This window comes from Amblyomma mixtum, chromosome 5 (assembly GCF_055824585.1).
Source record: "Amblyomma mixtum isolate Tamu chromosome 5, ASM5582458v1, whole genome shotgun sequence".
NCBI classification, from domain to species: Eukaryota; Metazoa; Arthropoda; class Arachnida; order Ixodida; family Ixodidae; genus Amblyomma; species Amblyomma mixtum.
The window spans coordinates 86,361,482-86,375,040 of NC_143016.1; positions in this window are offsets into that span (position 1 = coordinate 86,361,482).

A 13,559-nucleotide genomic window follows, 5' to 3' on the forward strand; every position below is an offset into this window, starting at 1 on the left:
CGGTGTCCTTGGGTCACAGTTGGAGGGTTTAGCTTGTTATTCCCACGTAAAATTTCTTGTTTGAGGAGGGTGGTGACCGCCTCCTGCTTAATTCCGCCCTTAATCACAGGGGAGCCCGGAAGGCATTGGAAGAAGAAGGAGGAAACGCAGTACAATGACTACAAAAAAAGAAAATTAAGCTTCCTGAAAACGTTGGATGTTGTAAGAGGATTCTGGTGTGGGCTAGTTGGTTCATGCTTAATGTTGGTTCATGTTCATGTTGGTTCCTTCTGTCCTCGTTCCGTAGCGCTGTTGTGAATCTGTTTATTAAGTTGGATGTTGACCCGGGAATGTGGCCGGTCGCATTATGCTCACTGATTGTGCACCTGTCTGCGGCGTCTATGACCTTTCCCGCGCCCTGAAGATGAAAGGTGACACTATCGAACAAAAAAAAACTATCTAAAGAATGACTGAAACGAAGCAACTTCGCGCCCCGTAGAAGGGGACAAGTTTGGGATCTCTAACCTGGCTGTGGTCCCGGGTTTGACCTCCGGATGAATGCACTATTTGTGTATGAAAACCGGGGAGAGCTGGCAGGTTTCCATTTCAGGCGTATGGCTTTGTTTCCAACGATGATTCACTCCGGAGGGTGCAGTAACCTGAGCCGCCGTCAGCAGCAGCAACAGCCCACTCAATGGAGTGAATGAAGTCTGCATCTCTCTGAGAACAGTTCTCGCAACCGCCGCCGTGTGCACGCGCTCGGCGACGTCTCCGGCGTCGAGCGTTGTTCTGCGCGGGGCAGCCAGGAAGCGAGGGGGTGGATTCGTGGCCGCACTGATTTTCGGGGGCGTCCTGCCGGGAAGGGGCCGCGGTCCTGGCTTCGTGTGTGGGATCCAGCGGCCGCCGCGGTGGTCGCGCGCCACGGTCCATCCAGGAAGAAGAAGACGGCTTCTCCCTCCCGCCCGGCCACGAGAAATAAGCGCCACCACCGCCGAGCGTGCGAGGCAGCAACAGCCTGCGAGTCCCGTAACGATAGGGCCGCTGGCCGAGCAAGAAGCGGCAGCGGGGCCATTAGCGATGAAAGCAAGATGGGGGCCCGTATTCGGCGGCGCTGTATACATATACGAGCGCACGCGATATAGGCGGTCGTTCGCCCGGCCTTGTGTGTCGTCATCTGGGAGGAGGTCCAGTTTCGGCCTGCTGCGTTGCTCTTTGTTCGATTCGACGTTCGGCTGAGGTGAACGTAACTAACGGGCTGCGCTTCGCCTGCGCGAAGGACTGAGCCCGCAGCGTCCGATGCAAACTGTCCATGATTCTCTAGCTCGTCCTTCTTTCCTTTAGCTCTGTTTTTATTTGTTTCCAGTTTTTGATCCTATATAGCGCTTCCTTAGGCTGGCTGAAGCAGGCAAGTGGTTATTTCAGGCAGGCTTGCGGTATTGTGAATGAGTGTAAAAGTCATTGGCATCGATGAATGTTTTAACATGGTTGTATAATTTCATACGTGATTTATTGTTCTTTGCAGTGATGTCACGATGCCCTTCGCTGCGTTGTTTACTGTGCGTACTGTGTGGCAGTGGTAGTACGTGCGAGTGCAGCTGGACTCGAGGCCAGTTGCACCCCCCCCCCCCCCCTTGTACCTTCCTTCTCTTCCCAGCTCTCGATCTCTCCTCTCACGGAGTGGTTGATGTGTCCGTCAGAGCTGGACACTTGCTGCTGCGTCTGTTTTGTACTGTAAAAGTAATAAATTACAGTTATCATTCACCTAAGTCTCTAAAATAGTGGGAGAGGATTATTTGGGCACTCGTAGATAACAATGCCAACCAAACATTTTTCGAAGAGTTGTTTCTTTCTTTCGAAAATTGAGATCTGGTCAGGATGTGCTTGTCGCAGTTTCTTTTTTCTTTATTTTCGAGTCACCGTTTATCACTCAATTAAAGCGGAATTCATTCGTCAAATTATCCTGCGCTTTCCCTTTCTCTCCGGCCGAGAGCTCGACAAGCGCGTTCTCGGGCATCGCGGAGCCACTTTTCCTGTCTAGCTGGGGAGCAAATAATAGAATGGGCGCCTAATAAGAGACGAGGCCGGGGGAAAGAATGGATGTTATCTCCCAAACAAGCTCCGAAACAAAAGCTACGCGCGTTGGGTCGTTACCCCCGGTGAGATGGAAGACGACACTGCGAGCGCGCAGTCGATCATATCGCGCTTTCCCTTCGTGCGCTGCTGTTGGTTTGCGTTTCGCAAGCGTTTGCGCTGATCTGACTCTTTATATAAATGAATCGCATCCGTGCGCGTGAACGATAATGCTCCGTTGGTGCCGCTGTGTGATGAGAGGCGTGCGCGAACCCTGCAAGAGAAGAGATGGAGAGGCCAAAAAGCGAAATTGGAAGATTGAGTTTTCGAAGAGGGCTAGGGAATTGTGCAAACTGCGGAAGGATTTCAAACGGCGTTTTTCTGACTCTGCGCGAGTATAAATCTCGCGATATGCCAAGGATGTTAGGAATTGTCGGTTCAGTCGTGTCCAACATTCTTGGACAAAATGTTTGAACATTAGAAAACTGGAATGTACTGTTATGGAGATATTGAAGTTTGTGGTCCATTCTTCCGATGTGTGCAAAATCTTTCTTTAAAGTTTTCCATAGCTCGCATCGAGCAGCTGAGACTGCCATTGGGGAACGCTTTCCATCATCATCAGCGTCACTACGCCCACTGCAGGGCGAAGGCCTCTCCCATGTCTCTCCAATTAACCCTGTCCTTCGCCAGTTGCAGCCACTGTATTCCCGCAAACTTCTTAATCTCATCCGCCCACCTAACTTTCTGGCACCCCCTGCTACGCTTGCCTTCTCTTCGAATACACAATAGCAGAAACGTTAACAGCAAAAAAAAAAGAAAGAAAGAAAGCGATTCACTGTCTACAGTAGAAAAATGGTGCTCCACGTAGCAAATGACTTTGAAGTCCAACAAGACAGTAGCGATGACTGTGACACGTAAAAAGAATCCTTTTAGTTTTACATACCGCTTAGCCAGTGAGCCCCTCTTAGTTGTCAACGCTTTTAAATACTTAGGAATTCAGATAGCCTCAGACCTTCGATGGAACGAGCACATATCGTATATAGAAAAAAAAGCTCTAAGACAACTGCATTACTTGAGAAGAACGCTGGCACAATCCACACAAGAAATAAAGCCTTTAGCTTATAAAACATTTGTTCGGCTAATGTTGGAATATGCTGCGGCAGTGTGGGATCCCTGGACCGAAAGTAACAAACGTAAAATAGAAAATGTCCAACGCAAAGCTGCTAGGTTTATCTTTAATTGTTACAGTTGGAATATTTCCCCAACAGCCCTACTGCATACCGCAGGACTTGAACACCTGGTCATGCGTCGTCATAGTGAAAAATTAAAGTTATTCTACCTGTATTATCACAATAAACTAACAATAGAGGAAGGAATTTTAGTTGAGCACACATCTCGACACCCTACACGCTCTTACCATACTAAGAAAGTTGCCGCGTTTTCATGCAAAACTAATGTTTTTAAGTATTCGTTCTTTCCCCATACTATCATTAAGTTGAATGGTTTACCTGCTGATGTTGTCAATTGCGAATCGGTGAATTTATTTTTACAAGCTCTGAAGGATGTATAGGGCTCTTATGTATCCTTGTTTTGGGCCAAGTCCGATGCCTTCGTTTGCTGCCAGGTTCGATGTCATCATATGTTCTATGTCTTTGCAATCGATTTTATGTTGCATGTTCTGGTTTTTGCTCTTTTCGCTATCTGCTTCTTTTGCAATGTACTTGTCATTTTTATCAATATGTTTGTACCCCACTCCTGCCTAAGGCCTGTAACACAGGCCGGCAGTATTTGCTAAAAAAATAAATAAAAAAATGAAAGCCTGCCGACGGGAGATCTGCGGATATATTTATTATAGTGCAATCTTACAATATGTGAAAAAATTGTGTCCGTAAACTCTTTCCCGTTCAAAAATGCTGCTGTCCAGAATTGTTGGGTGTGACTTGGTTTGAGACGCTTCATCTTCCCTCTTGAATGCTGCTGGTCGCATGTATACGGACTCTGCTGCTCGCAATGCCCACGATGGACATGGCAGTACTGGTACGATAGGCAAACGTATCGGAGTAGTTAAAACAATTATAACATACGTAAGGGTCAGACTTTTCAGATTCTATCTCTGTTAATTCGGCGCACTTAACTTTTTTCGGTATTTATTTCAGATCTCAATTTTCGTTCTTTCTTTTTCAGCGAATACTATTCCCATAATTGCTGATTTCCACCGGTGATATACGCTAAAAGATTAAAGATAATGTATTTACTGACATAATGAACGTTCTAGCATTGTGACGCACCCCCCTGCTTTGCTTATCAAAAAGCATAATCTTTTCCCCTCATGTTATTAAAGGGAAGGTGAAATGGTTTTTCGAGAATTCGAGGTTATTCAAGAATTCGACTCGCTTCTAGGTAAGCCACGCAAAGTAGTTTTGCTGTAGCATTTAAAATGATGATGTAATCGCCGATTAAAACCGCGACGATGCTCAAGCTTCTCCTCACTGCGTTAAATGAGTGCGGGGAAACTCGTGGTGACATCATTGTTGCCGAAATTTCAGGTGTCCTCTGCCTTCTTCTACATGCTTCCGTGCGTCTTGCAAATTTCCGATAGCGCCAAGCAAGCTGCGTGAGCTTCACCTTTAATGACAGTCGTTTTCTTCCTTGGAACAACCACTTCTTCGCTGGTAATTTAGCGCCGCTGTACGTGACGTCATCATTGCGGCCTCTGCCTGTCGCTGTGCACTGCAGAGAAGCTTGAACGCCAACGCCGCTTTAGTCGACGATTACGCCGCCATTTAAAATGCTAGCGTGAAAAGATTTCGCATGCTTTACCTGCAAGTTCCACACGTTCGGATCGCTTAACTCATCGAATTCTAAAACCTCTTCAGTTGCCCTTTAATGCATCCCTTTCTTTTGGCGTGTAGTCTGCTAATGAAGATACTGAATGCAGCAGGCGGCCTTTTTTTGAACGCTCAAGCAGAAATAACCTCTCAGTGATATAAAGCATCACCTAGCAAATTTCAAGAATGCTATACCTCACGCCACGAGGCGAACAGCCAGTTTATAAATTGCGCGAGGAGTCTGGTGACCAACAGAAAGCACCCCTGGTCTCAAATGGATTCTCTGTACGGTCTGCCATATTAATGGTTTCAGCAAAATGCTGCGCTCCGGCAAGAGTGAACTCAAACTGTGTTGTCTTAAGACAGCACTATTTGGCACTGCACGAGTTGTACGTGCCGGTTTAAAATAGAAGTTTTTGACTGTGCTCTCCAGCATGGAAACCGTGCTGAAGGGTACGTTTTGTTTTGTACGGAATATTAGTGGTAGCGGATAAAATAGTTATTGCGCCAGCCTGTTTTTTGTCTTGCTTTTACCGCTTGAATTTTTTTTAAATGTTTGTCTCGTTAGTGAATGCACCCCCACTATTTCCAGAGATTTTTAAAGGAAAACATATATGCGAGTAAATGAGGTAATAAATTGTGACTTGTTTCTTAAGTAACAACCGCAGTTTTTGTGCCGTAATTAACGCTCAAATGGTCGTGCTTAGATCAGTGGTAGCAATATGAAATACTGTCGCCGTAGAAAGAAATTAATGGCGTGGAAGTTACGTAAACGAGCAGTGAGACAAAAACGTAAATACAAGTTTAATTCTAAGAACTGGGTTGGGCAAACATCTAAATAAACGAACAGAAGCAAGCTAAAGCAGTGTACGGGCGCGCATATCACACGCATAAACACTGGCCATGCTCATGCAAGTGGAACCAGACCTTTCTGTCTAGGCGCATTCATGTTTGAATAACTCTATCCGCTTGTAATAAATGCAAATGTATTGGTTGCTTGCGACACACTGCTCACTCCTTCTCACACTGAAAGAAGTGTCAAAGAAGGAGACGCTTCACAAGAACAAAGTTTAGGGTTGGGAAAACAGACAGAGTAACCGCAGCAGGAATCCAGGTGGAGCCAAAGGGCCTCCGACAATTGTTTCCTTCCTCCATGACCTCTAATTACGAGGTCCGCACGATGACGTCAGCAGTGGAGGTGTCACTGAACCTTCTCGACGCTTGTGCATGGTTCCGAGTTTGCGGCGGCTTGTTGCAGTCGCAATTGTTGTCAGTGTCCTTACACGCCGTAAGAAAATTCCTTAATCTGTTAACGAAGTAACGGCTCTGACAAGGTGATGACTTCTTGCGGCCAGAACGCTCTAGGCTAGCAGAGGAGGAGACGGGTGGATCGATGAAAAACTTTATTGAGCGAGGCAGTTTGGGCCCTTGAAGGGCTCAGGGCCGTCACCGCGCAGCCCTCACATTACGTGTATGTGTCCAGGCCACGTATAGGGCCATGACACTGGCACCCCGGTTCACATAACGAAGTTGGGTGTCGAGGTCCTGCGACGCAAGGACTAAAGGCCCAGGTAGGAGAAGGAGGAGGATTGGGATAGTGGAAAGAGGTGAGAGTGGCGGGGCAAGAGAAGAGACAGTATTCCATGTCTGCGTAGGAGGAAGTCGTGTTAGGGCAATGGGGGTGCTATATAAGTTTGTATAGGTACAGCCTAGCGGTGGTTAAGAGTCACTAGAATTGAATTCTGCGGTATTCGCGAGTTTCTCGGATGGCAAGGAACGGATGCGGCTGAGCAAGTTCAGCTAACAGAGGAAGTTTGAGGATGCTGTGGAGCTTCTCGGCCTGCACCTGGCGTGTGTCTAAAGTAGCGGAGTAATGCCTCAGAACATACAACCACACTTCTTAATCGATACCGCTGTCTTATCGCGCCTTTGGCTTCCCCACTTTAATATTTTACTGCGACCGATTGTAACTCGTACTAGAGAGCCGCTCTCTACTGTTTAGAAACAAACTCTTTGGGCTGTATATTTTTGACAAACGCTGTACATCGGAAGGATATATCGACCTTCTTCGGTGAAAATCGAAATATAAAAAAAAATGGATCCGGGTACGTTTATCGTTTTTAGAGCGAAATCACTACCTCACCCGGTCAAACCGTGTCACCGAGAAGTTGTGTGAAGCTTGACCTTGAGGGTGACCTTGACAAACGATGAATAAATAAATGAATAAAATAAAAGTTGTTACGACTGGGATTCGAACCCGCGGCGGCGCGTACAGATCAGCAGCTGGCCACCGCACGAGAGGACTCTTTTCTTTCATTTACTACACGAGGTTATGTATGTGCAGAAAGGGGATATATACTAATTATTTACAAAGCACGCAGATTGTGGGGCACTGCACTAGCTAGACAGAAAAGAACACAGCTAAACTAGTGGCAAAGATAGACATCGCTTCAGCAGCGAAAACCAGTCCGGTAGAGAGTCCCTTTCATCATAAATCTCCCTGAGTTGGAGCGTCATTCGGCTAAAATGCCTTCTCTGCAGCCGATCACGCCTCACGTTAAACTGCAATACACTCTCGCGCTGTGCCTTGCACATCGTCTTCGTCAACTAATACTCACCAGCCTGACTACGCCCACTGCAGGGCAAAGGCCTCTCCCATGTCTCTCCAAAACCCGGTCCTTTGCCAGCTGCAGCCACCGTATTCCCGCAAACTTGTTAATCTCATCCGCCCACCTAACTTTCTGCCGCCCCCTGCTACGCTTGCCTTCTCTTGGAATCCACTACGTTACCCTTAAGGACCATCGGTTATCTTGCCTTCGCATTACATGCCATGCCGAAGCCCATTTCTTCTTCTAGATTTCGACTAGGATGTCGTTAACCCGCGTTTGTTCCCTGACCCACTTCGTCTGCTTCTGGTGTCTTAATGTTACACCTATACACCTATCTTTTTTCTTTCCATAGCTCTCTGCGTTGTCCTTAACTTAAGCTGAACCCTTTTTGTTAGCCTCCACGTTTCTACCCCGTAGGTGAGTACCGGTAAGATACACAACTAATACTACTATAGAACTAATATCGTCGCCAGATGTGCCGCCGACCCAGCAAAGCAAAACCATGAGCTGAACAGGATAAACACATGCTTTCGCATGTTTTCTAGGTCCAACTACTTTAAAACCGTACCGCTTTTATGCGAAGCATATTACTCGCACAACCGAGCTCTTCCTTGCTGCGCTGCGCACGGCCGCGTAGCTACCACTTGACCTTCATCGGCGCACCACGTGATATGACTTCACAACAGCTGTGAAAGCTCGTGCGCTCGCTTGCGGACGCGCAGCCTCCGCCTGCGGCCTAACTCCCGCTCCTACCGCTAGGAGATACTGACGTCACGCAAAAGGCGACGCACTCGTTGAGTCAGTTGAGCAGCGAGATGTCGGCCAGGGAGAGGGCGGCTCGCCAGACCGCAAAACTATGCTTCGCACCCCAGGCTTAACCATAAGCTAAGCCAGGCCATTTTTCTTTTTCCGTTCAAACTGCTCCCCTTACATGCTCCCCCTTACCTTACATGCTCCCCTTACATGCTTTCATGCTTACCTTACATGCTCTGCACGAGGGTTTAGGGTGCCCTATACTCGTTAGTAGCCCTGAAGTGTCCAAAACAAGAAGAGAGTTCCAGGCGAACGAGAAATGGTGCACAACCAGTGTGTGGAACTGAGGTGACAACAAATGCGCCGAAATTGCATCCCTGGGCATCCGACTATACATCGTAACACGGCGCTTGATACCTCTTACGGTGTTGATAGTAGGTCAACGTCTGGATCCCCGCATGCGTTGGCGTGAGACTTCGAACGCCCTGAACTTTTTTTCTGGCGAGTGATAGAACAGTGCATGGACCTAGAAAAAGAAAAGAAAGAAGGCATGAATAGGGAAGGATTTGCAGGGAAACACCTAGCACGAAATCTAGGCGGCGAGTTCTCGTGTTGTTTTAGTCTGACCTTCAGGAGCGCCAGAGGCAGTTGTTTCCGGAACATGTAGCGAAAGAAGCTCTAAACAAGATGCTGGAATAGAACGGGGGGGAGTAGCGTCGACGAAAAGAATTCTTAATAACCACAGCTGAGTGCTTCAGACGTGCGGGTCGTGCAGCTCCTGTAAGATGGGCCTTTCTGTAGGACATATTGTTTCGATGTCTGAACAGACAGGCATACTTAATAGTGGGTGAATGGGAAATAAAAATAAAAATAATGTCGCCCTACTGGAAACAGACAGAAAGCAAGACGAAGCCTAAAGAGGCAGGTTTATAACCTGAATGAAGGTTCACAGCGCCTCGTCTTTGTAATCGACAAACGAACCATTTGCGTTTTCCTAAGTGTTCGCCGTCGTGTCGCCCAAATGCCCGTGAACCAAATATGCACAGCAAAATGCCGTTTACTCAGACGTGTGAAAGTTCGGGTTCTAGCTACCCTTTTTTATTTGCGTGAAATGACACGGTCGTGTGAATGCATGCCGAAGCCAATTTCTCTTTATAACGAGTCATTAACTGTGAAGGCGTAACATAACGTGAGTTTCGGCTTCAGTTGTGAAGCGGTGTAAGGGACCACTATCTCTACGGTGTCTAATGGTCACATCACATGGATGGCCCATGAATTATGCGACCGATAACCATGTGTTTTGTGACTGTGACCCACCGCTTGTATGCAATGGTGCATTCTTAGTAAGAAGCTCAAAGTTCTGTGCAGCAGTAAGAGAAGCTAGAACCGAGCGATGCTCCAAAGATTTAGCGAGTAAGAACAGTTTTTCGCACACTCCACAGCTTCGGGGCTCCACCAGTGTCGTATGAGCTGTGACGAAGCTCCAGAACGTTGCTCTGGGCATAGTTGGCTGTTGTCTTTTCTTTTTTGCGGAGACTGTATAACCGCCGTTCGCGCAAAGAAACACGTTTGTAACTTTGTTTCACCTTTTGTCGTCATATCCAAACGCCACCCGTGTACTTCCCGACACGGCGGTTCTTGCTCTTGGGCTGCCGACTTCGCAAACAGCTGACACCTTCGGTGCTGTGCGAACCCCGCCCACGCTTGAGACCTGTCCTCTCCAGTGAGCCGCGTCGCTTCTCACGGCGGCCAAGCTTTGTGGCATGTCCCGCCCGCTTGAAAGCAGCGAGCGGCGCAGACGCGTGCTCACGCCCCCCTCCCCTCGCTCGCCGGGTGTCCGATCGGCGAGGCGTCCAAGGGGAACGTAAACGACAAAAGAAAAAATGAAAAGGGCTCCGCGCGGGCGCGCGCGCGTTGCTAGGTTAATTGTGCCGCGTCCATAAGCCCCCATTGTCGGTCCCTCTGGTCCGCCTTCTCCGAGATGGCGGCGAGCTTCTTCCGAGTCCCGGGGCGGCGGCTTCTCTAAAAAGGCGGCTCGCTCTGATCTTCGCCTAATTGCACCGCGCTGAAGTGCCGCGGCGCCTTCCCCTCTGTTGCTGTTGCTCGAGTAGGGTCGTCTCGCCTGGGGAGCGACAGTAGCGCGAGTTCGTTCCCTGTATACGCGCGTGCTATGCGTGTGTGTGTGCGTCGTGCGTGAACTTGCGTTCCAGGCTTTGTTGGGTTCCCAGGGGCAACTCCTCGAAGAGTGATCCCTTGCGGCTTGCGCTCTGCACTTGTGATGATGACATTCACACAAATGGAGGCTGTGCGTGTGTTGGTGTGTCGCTCAGCGGAGCGTCCGGCTGCGCTTGCATAGAGAATTTGCGTTTTGGACGAAGTTTCTTGCAGGCCACGGCTTCCCACGCGTTTGTGCAGTCTTTCTGTCGGGCTCCGGAATGCACTACGCCCGAGTACTTCGCTCGCTTTTGTGGGCTGTTGTAGTCGCTGTTCCTTCAGGTTGACGCCCTGAAGAGCTCGCATGGTTCTTGTCGCAGAGGGCATGGACCTTTCGGGGTATAACACAACTGTTTTCCCGCCGTTGACTTCTAATGTTTCATGAGGGTCATGGATTATGTCTGATGCAGTAGAATGTTAAGTTTAAAGTTATGTACCAGCACCCAGACAACAGAAAATTAGTTTCGCGTCTGGTTGCGCCGTCACTCTTATGACAATGTGAGTTGAATCCAAGCCCGCAGGAAATAATTTTTGAGGAGTTCGTCGGGAAGCAAGAACAGTGAATTCAGAGCTCTCCAGGAATCGCATTCTTTTGTGCGGATGATGGCCTTCTTTGCGGGGTGAGGGTTTTTGTCGATGCTGTCTTGGCGTGTTTGATCCTCAGCTTCATTTATGACGCCAAGTCGATGGTATGTGTAGCTCCGTATCTTGGTGTCGAGGAATCTTCTCTTTTTGGGATCAAAACCGTACGAGTGAATGACAAAAGTGAATCCTAAATACCTCTACAGTGCGGCCTAGTATTTAATTAAGGCACAAAAAGTCCATAGGTCCATGGGCGGGAGTCAGCGAATAACAAACGTAAAGTCCAATCACTCTGGTGAATACAAGGGGGTACTGCGCACAAAAAGACAAGGACAAGAAGATAACACAATCAATCACTCTGTCAGTAGCTGACTGATTAGTCAATGTTGGTTAGACGGGACGCAACTGCGTAGCTGCTGTGCTCGGCGATTGGGCATCTTTCTCTGGACAGTGTTGAGCCACTCCGGCGCGCTGGCGCAGCGAACTTGTGTATTTCAAACCATTTAAGGCGCCGTCATTCACTAAGCCCAGATGCCGTGTATTATCGGAGAGCGGCTTTGAACTTAATCCTTAAAGTCCGTTTCGTAACTTAAGGGCTACACGAACGGTGCTTTTATGTAAATCGAATTAGGATTATTCAGATTCGAATAGGGCCAAGGATTTTCTCTAATTATACGGAATTGGGATTAATAGGAGCCTGAGTCAGGCTCTCTTTAATACACGCGATGTTCACTGGAGCAAAACGTCTGTTCGTATACAAACCGGAAACAGGAATTAAGCGAATCCGAATTAACGAAATCCCGTGTTATCAGTGCACACGCGTTTTTCTTGTTTTTGTTTTCGAAGCACGGGAGCAACACGTCGGTTCGTAAGAACCAGAAACTCGAATTAAACGAATCCGAACTATCGATATGCCGTTTTATTAGAGCGCTAAAGCATTTTGCTTCCTTTTATTTTCCGGTCACCTGAATTCTCGGGCATCTAATTCCAACTCAGACGCGTATCCCATGCAACGAATACACGAGCGGTCAGGCGCTCCGTCGCTGCCTTTAACTACGGTGATTACTTACAGGTCGTTGCGTATAGGGGCTTTAGTTGCATGCACTGCGCTTTGCTTTTCTTTTCCTGCGGCAAGTATACACAACTTCGGCGCGGATGCCAGGACCCTTTGAGCCGATACACGGTCGCCGCCATGCATTGAGCATTCAAGCTGTCTTTTCTCCACTCTTTTCAACGACGCGCGTTTTGCATAAAGCATGGATTGGGTAGCGCCAAATCACAGGCGAACAAGCAGCTGATTCCAGGCATTTTCCTGCGGGAAAATGATACGCTGCCTGTGTGCCTGTTCAATTTCGCCAGCGTCTCGATGCATTATTCATCCCGCTTGCTCTTTTCGCCTTTCTCTTCAGCTGTTTTATCGATATCTTATATGTCGGCGGCATTTATGTGACCCTTACGGGCAGCCCGACCGTTCTCCGAGAACATTTATTTAATCCCTAGAGGCTTCGGTCAGGCCCGCATGGTTTGAGTTGAATGCGGTTATCGCTTCCAAGAATAAAACGTCAACGAGAACTGCGCGGCAGCCTTGTGATCTCGTCAGCCTTGTTTTCCCTTGCGTTTAGATACGTGGGCGGCGTAGTGGAGACTATATTGCAGCGGATGGGCGCTGCTTTTTCATCATGGCCCGGCCATGTCCTGAGCTATTTTCTATTCTGAAGTATTTCGGAGGCTTTCGAAACGAGCGCTGTATTTAGGAGTCAGTGCATACGCATTTATTGACAGTCCAACTGAATTTGCGCTCCGCGGTTTATAATTTGGCTTTCGATCTAACACAGGTTAACGACATCCTAGTCGAAATCGAGAGGAAGAAATGAGTTTGGGCCGGGCATGTAATGCGAAGGCAAGATAACCACTGGTTTTTAAGGGTAACGGAGTGGATTCCAAGAGAAGGCAAGCGTAGCAGGGGGCGGCAGAAAGTTAGGTGGGCGGATGAGATTAAGAATCCTGCGGCGATATGATGTCCGCAGCTGCCGAAGGACAGGGTTAATTGCAGAGACTTGGGAGAGGCCTTTGCCCTGCAGTGGACGTAGTCAGACTGATGATGATGATGATGATGATGTACTAAAAAAAAGTCTGATTCTCTCTTCATTGTGCCTATACCGCGTGCGCGGCGGACCTGCATTTGCGACGCATTTAAACGCGGCTTGTGTCGTAACTCACTGTCTTGCAGTGTCTAGAAGTGTTTAAGCATGCTTGCAGGATCCCTTCATGACTGAGACATTGAGGCAGTATTGCTGAAAAGCATTTCTGTGGTCGTACTGTGAAATGCAATGGTGGGCAATTGTGCCTGAAAAACAAACTATACGAAGCAATTCAGTTAACTTTATCGTGGCTGCTGAACGAATGCGCATGGATGCGCAGCTGTTTTTATTTTGAAAAAACACATCAAGCATACGCGACCAGCTGTGCGGCTTTATAGTCGCATTGGGAATGGGAGCGCAGCGTATTTTCCAGTTCGACGCCC